Here is a 7,258-nt window from a genome sequence, read left to right as displayed (position 1 = left end):
TAATCGTATCTTCTCTTCTCTAAGTGTCCATTTTTGCTAAAAGGAACTGAAGAATACTTGAAGAGAATTTATTGTAATTTATCCTTCCATCTTGAGTTGCACCATGTTACTTAAATCTTCTGACAAAATCAAGTCAAGAATATAGTAAACCATCCATCAGAGATTTAAAAAAATGATCCATGTATTTAACAGATAAAACTTTAATGCGACTATAAAAATCACAGGTGAAATATTATTCAGATCATCCTTAGTTTCATAACGTTGCGTTTCAAGTACGAGTACGGTACGATATAATAAAAGCACAGTGACCAGAGGGTGGCACAGTAATTGACACACTCGCCTTAACATTTTCATTACTTGCCCGTGCCTTCTCCGTCGTTTTTACTACAGCCCTGTAACAATGCCAGCGGCGTAACTGTTGGCGGCCGGAGCATGAATTGCCAAGGGAATGATCGCGGCTATAAATAGCCGGGATAACGTCGCCGGAACAAAACGTGCCGTTTCACTTTTCCTCGTCGTCGAGGCGTCGCGAACCGCGGCGTAAAAACGAACGAACGAGCGAGGCCGACTTACAAATGAATCGGTCGCGTACACGCGGCGTACTCGCCTCGAATGGTATCGGACGTGATTAACTGGCCGGGGCCGGTTATTTTATCCGATAGATTGACAGACAGATACAGTTGTATCATCCGTTTTTGATTAACGGGCTCGTCGGAAAGCGGTCCATGGTAAGCGGGCGCTGCTCTCGCGCGATCCGATTGTTTTCGGCTCGCTTTCACATTTGCGAGGTTCTGGCAAACTCCTCGGCGGAGATAAAAAATCATCGCGGAATCCAAAAATCACCGTAGAATCTGAAAATCATCGCAGAATCTGAAAATGATCGGGGAAACCAAAAATCGCCGTAGAATCTGAAAAACATCACGGAATTCGAAAATCACCGCGGACTTCGCGACGAGGAAATAATAACGCGCCTGTTAAATGGACCGCGATCGATCGTGTCGTCCGACGGTTTTCATTGTCTTTCCAAGAATAGCACCGCCGGAACTCGAAACTTTCGATGACGCGAGTTCCTGCGTAGACAGTCCACCGTTCGGTGAACACGGACCTGCGAGCAGCGCTTTAATTGCTGTCGCGTCTGCTGGGAAAATCGCGGAATACTCTGCTCGAGTGGACGCGTGGCTTAATCTAGGAATGGCCGCCGTGGAAACGCCACCGCGAGACCAACTCGCAGATTATGCAGGCAAGAGTAAGTTGAGAACGTTCCAGAGCTCTCTCGAAGATCGCCTGTTGTACCAGTGTGTCTGACTATCGCGGGATTATTCCACTCGCGTACGATGCAAGGTTAATTCCACGTGTTTTAAGATGGTACCCAGGGTGGACAAATGTGATAGGCGAAAATAGTCTGATCATTCCTAGGATATTCTACTTGGAAGGTTGAATGCAGAATTTAACATATTGCTGAATGTGAATGCTATAGTATTCTACGGAATACTATGGATGCTGTATTACTCGATTTGTGTATTTAAAGATATAACTATTAAAATATAATTATTAAGATATATTTATTAAAATATAACTATTATAATATAACTAATAAAATATAATCATTAAGATATAATTATTAAAATATGACTATTATAATATAACTACTAAAATATAATTATTAAAATATAACTATTCAAATTCGAAGCAATTCTACCTATATCAACAAAAAGTCGATTGTGCCTGAACACGTTAACCCTTTTAGGGCCATCCTAGTGCACCTTCGACTCGCCTGGATTATCGACCGACTCCGATCAGGATTTCGTTCGATTCCCTTGTCCAACCACGACGTCATGATTCTACCGATGAACCGCAGGGTCAAGCAGCGTCAGTTCTTTAAACAATACCGCTGGCCATTCGACCGAACCTGAATATCGACGGGCAGACAGAGCGGCGTTAAGCACCAGCGGCTCGCACGTCCGACCATTGTCGACCGTTTCTACTTAGGTTAATGCTTACAAAGTTTGCCTGCGGTACGGTGTAGCCCTGGCCAACAATAGTTGGATATAAATTGACCGATAGCGGGACTGACAGCACACAGACAATACCGCGGCGTGATCTATGCCCGTTGCAAGTAGAAACGTCGAACAATGGTCAGACACAGTTCAGTCGTATTTCAAGGTAGCCCGTGGCCGGCGAATTTCCGATCTCGATTTCCTCGGGAATCGGGGTGTCGCGGACCGGAAAAAATGTCACTCGGTGCTTCCTTCTCGCGGAGAGTCTCTTTTCCTGTCTCTTACCGGAAAGAGAGAGAGAGAGAGAGAGATAGGGAGGGAGAGAGGGAGAGATAGAGTAGCCAGTATCTCTTTTGTTTTTCCATTACCGCGCGATTTCGCGGCACGCCCGTCGCTTTCGAACTCGTCACAGTAATTATCGATGTATCGATCGCAGGAAGTGCATCGAGCACCAAACAGCCTCGCCCTCTTCCACCGAGAACCCTCTCCCTCTCTGCCGCTGCTGCCCCCCTTCCCCCTTGCTCTCCACGTCCCGTGAAATTACACGAACGCGGTCGAAAGCGTTCATCGATCATCACGGTTATGTAGAAGCACTTTGACGTGCCGCAATTCGGCCCGGATAAATGCGCGATATCGTAAAATAAAGCTTCTCGCGGTTCCCCGCCGATAAAATATGCCCGGAGATTTCTCGGTCTCGACCCCGCTCCACCCAATCTCCCAGCGAATCGAGCGGTCGTCCTCCTTCGACCGACTCTCGCGGCGGATACTTTATCGCCGCAACTGTTAAGACCTTCGAACGCCGAAAACGACCCTGGCCCTATATACCCGCGCGCGCCCAACCGCCGGCTGTCTCTCGCCGGGAGAGTCGAACTATTTTCGCGCGGCGAACTCCTCTCCCACCGAGGTATCACTTTTGAGGTCGTGTTTGACCGCGCAAGCAACTTCTCTATTCGCCGAAACATCCCGCTTCATACATTTTTCATCGCGCGTGATTCGGATGCCGGGCGGACGTCACACGATCCGACACCTTCGGGCACCATCCCGGAAATATTTAGGGACGTATTTTTTAATGTGAGAAGGGAGTTCTCTCTCGCTTCGATCCTAGGGTTAAAGGACAAGGAATAAGTTAATATGTTGACCTCGTAGGTACACAAGGGCGTTCTATAAATTATTATTAATAATATTGATTGTTCTATTTTTGTGTGAACGACGAACTCCTGGACGGCGTGAAGTGAACGTGTTAAGCACAGTACCTTGGCTTCGTAAATAAAATAAAATAAAATAAAATGAAATCTGACTCTCGTTAACTAAATATTTCTTATTTTCTATTAATATTGTCATAATAAAAATGCAATGCAAAGTTTCCAAAGGCGAGATAGGCGATCCAAGGGCACCAAGATCCACGATGCAGCGGCGTAGGACGCCGTCTCCGTGATTCCTCGCGCAATTCCGCTAGGTTATTGCGTCCGACGGAAAAACGATCGACGTATTCATCACGCGACGCTCCCGGATCGCGGCCGGACCACGAACAAACGTGTATCCCGGAGGCACGGGCGTGCGACAAATTTCAAGGGCATCATTTTCTGCCCGTATGAGCGCGGCGGAACGTTCATCGATCATCCGTGAGTTAAACGCGGCGATCCGTGCACTCGGCGCCGTTGCAATTTGACACTGCACAGCTTTCCGGGAAATCGATTCCAGGTAACGGGCCAGGTCGACGCACCGCCTGGAACATCCGTCGGCGACGAACCGGGGCCCGGCTGCCGTTACCCGGATATTCCACGGAGATCCGCGGCCTTTCTTCCGGATCCGCGCGTCGCAGCATCTTCGCGATCCTCGTCGCGCGGCGCCGTTACCCTTTCCTTTGTCGGGGACGCCAAACACGCTTTTCACGTTCGATTAAACGACACACCTGGCGATGAAAGGATCCTTGCACCGGCAGGACACCGTGCTAGCCCTACGGTGCTCTCTCACGGTCTCTCTTTTGGATCGCCGGATCCGACAAATTTTATTTCGAGCTGCGAACTTTTCACGAATCCAAGAGAATTCGTGGAGGTTTGAAGATCGATGGGGCTCGAGGATGTGCAAATTTCAAGATGCTCGAGGAATAGTTTTAAAGCCGACGGACAACTAGACGAGTCGTCGAGGAAATGTATTTTGTATCGTTAATGTAATTGTTTCAGAAATTATTTTGAAATCAGAGTACTACCGATGCAATTGTAATTCGATTCGATTCGGGTTCTGTTATATCGGGATTGAATTACATTGTAATTCGATTAAGTAGATCAAATAATAGAGTCGATTAAATTACTAATTATTCCGATCGCGTATTTGAAATGCATCGTGCTCTCATGAAGAAAACAAGATTTTCCCCACGAATATCAGCGGCCCGTTCGTTAAAGCAGAGAAAGGGTGCCCTGCTCCATCGTTTGGAGATGCGCTTTGGAAACCAGTTGTGCTTTGAAAGCCCCAGAGGACAGAGAGTTCCTGCCCGATTCATCGTCGAATGGTTCCGCGACGTCGCGAGCGCCGGCTAAAAAGATTACTGGACCGCGGCCAGTGTCGCGTGGCAAATTGGCCCGGCGAGCCGGCACCTCGCGGAATCGCCATAAATTAGCGCGCGCGCGCCGCCGAGCGGCAACGCTTCGCCGAATTACCGGGCACACCCCGGTTAATTAGCCGGGAGAGCGGCGTCGATGCTTTTACGTTCGCGGGCTCGAATTAGGGCGGAAAGTCGCGCGAAAGAACGTCCGTCGCCGTTCCCGGTTCTACGCAGGGAGACGAGAGCCTGGTGCACGGCGGAACCGCGACGCGTCACCTCGCGGTGAAATTCCGCGGCGCGGTCGTCCGCCCGGAATTCCGATTAACCGGCTCGCTAATTACAAGAGGCGACTGCGAGGACGATTGCCCTTTGATGGAAAAACAATATCGGGACACCGTGGAATTCGCGTTTCTCGTACTCCAATTCCTCCGCGAGTGGGATCCATCCAAAGGGTGGAAAGGATGATCGCGAGGACGCCGCGTCGTTTGCTTAGAGCGGCGGGTATGATTGGACCCGGCACGATTAACGAGAGTTTGCGTACGAAATTACGAAGAAGTCTCGCGTTTTAATACGCGCGGCGGAAGCTCGTTCGACAAGACCTCGCATCGAGAGCGCCCGGCGAAACGGGTCTCGCTCGAACGGCGGCGCTCGTTTTCCCGGGGAGAAAAAAGCCCGGTTCCCCGGCGGAGTCTCGTCGGAGAAAATTATCCGGCGACGGATTAAACGACCGGATCCTCGAACATGTAAACTCGTCGGCTGAAAATAACTCCGGTTTGAAAATAACTCGGCCGGAAATGCCGCGAAACGAGCCGGCAAATTAGCTCGACGAGCTCGGCGAAGATTCCGGCCCGGCTCGAACCTCGAAAAACTCTATTTCTATGATAATATCCGACGTCGTTCTCCTCTCCCTCTCCCTCTCTCTCTCTCTCTCTCTCTCCCGTTCTCTCTTTATCTATCCATCTATCTCGCGTACTACTTCGCCGTTTTTCTGATAGCATTCTTCCATGCATTCGTATGTTCAGAGACGGCGCGTCGCGAGGAGAGCCGCGTCTATTTCCAGCGAATAAAATGCGCCTCTATATGCACTGTTATAGTCGGCGCATCGCGCTAAATCCGGGACATTTCGTTCTTAAGCGACGCGAGACTTCTGTTTGACAGTTCGAAACTAGTTTAGACTTTACGCCGTCCCTATTTATTTCTCTTTCCAGTTAGCGAGCGCCCCGGCGCCGATATTAATACTAAGTTCCACGAAGTTCAGGGAAACACAGCCCTCGGGCCCCCGGCTACGAACGAGAGCCGTGCTAGGCCCGGTATCAGATACAAGTTACGCTCAAATTGCGATCTTAAATACAATTCTGGAAGCAACTAGGTCCAAAATGGATGCAAATAAAATTCTAGGAGAAAGCATACGCTTGGTCCAAGGTGGATTTAATCAGGATTCAAGTCTGGTGTTAAAGGACACTTTAGTCAGACTTGTATTATCTTCAAAGAAATTCCAAATTATGTTTTCTTAAAATCCAAATTGAATTCAGTATTTATTAAAATACTGTATTTATTACAATCTAGATACTATAATAGATAGATCAAGACGATATCCAAGGTAAATCTGAATAAATCTCTAAACAAAATCCAAGCTCTTTTCGACTCGAATCCAGTGAAAATTCGAGCCCAGTTAAATCCGTCTTATCTCCGAACAAACTCCCATCGGGGACCACCTAAAATTCGAGCAGGCAAATTTGCTGTAAAAGTTGTGAAGAACCAAATTAGATCACGGGGATCGGAATCGGGTCGAAAAGAAAGCTCGGCTTCGCGGCGCCGCGGTCGAAACTAGACGCAGGTTAGACGTAAGCCGTAGCCAAGCCAGACAAAGCGCAGTTAATTTCTGAGTTAGCTTACCCCAGTCCCGGTTAGGTCGAAATTAGTTCAACGTTAGGTTTGCCAAATCCTCCCTCTAATGCGTCAGAAGGAAGGCATTCCGGTTGCCGCGACGTCTTCCGTCAGGCAACAAGTTTCGTTCCAATTTCCCGCCGCCCGGCAAAGACAATGCCGCCGCGGAAGCCCGGCAATAAAATCCACGGCGGCGAATCAACGGGATTCACAAAGAGACATCGAATTATGCGGCCGGTGGAAATCCGCGGCTCGTCGTTCCGGAATCAGGGTCCGCGGTGCCGCGGGATCGTCTTTATTGAATTCGAATCCCCGATTCCCCGGTTTAATCTCGCTGTTCAGCCCGAAGGAGACGCGCGACGTTCGTGACATTCTTACGCGGAGTTCTGCATGCGATTACGTCGGCCGGGACGCGGCGCGATATGAACGGCGCGGACACCATCTCTCCCGTGTGTTCTCGGTCTGATAGGCCGACCGGTATCGCTAATTTCTCGCCGACTGGATCCGATATTTAATAACACGATATTTCACGTATTTCATGCTTCTCGTCGAATTATTCATTTTTATCACGGAATGGCCCCTCGACGGACGGCCATTGTTCTTGCGCGATGTCGATCGAATAAATCGTCGACTGCCAGTCTTCTTGACGCCGCTATCCAACTGCGAGACGCTGTCAGTTCGTGTTTGACAGAATTTGGAAATGCTCTCCCTGATCAGATTTCTCGTATTCTTAAATCACTCGAAACCCATAAAATTCGTAACAAATAATTTCATCTCCTAACCTTTTCACAATTTCAAAAAGAGTATAATAAACTATCCTCCGTCGATTTTT

This window comes from Augochlora pura, chromosome 3 (assembly GCF_028453695.1).
Source record: "Augochlora pura isolate Apur16 chromosome 3, APUR_v2.2.1, whole genome shotgun sequence".
Taxonomy (NCBI): domain Eukaryota; kingdom Metazoa; phylum Arthropoda; class Insecta; order Hymenoptera; family Halictidae; genus Augochlora; species Augochlora pura.
This window is presented reverse-complemented; position numbering follows the sequence as displayed.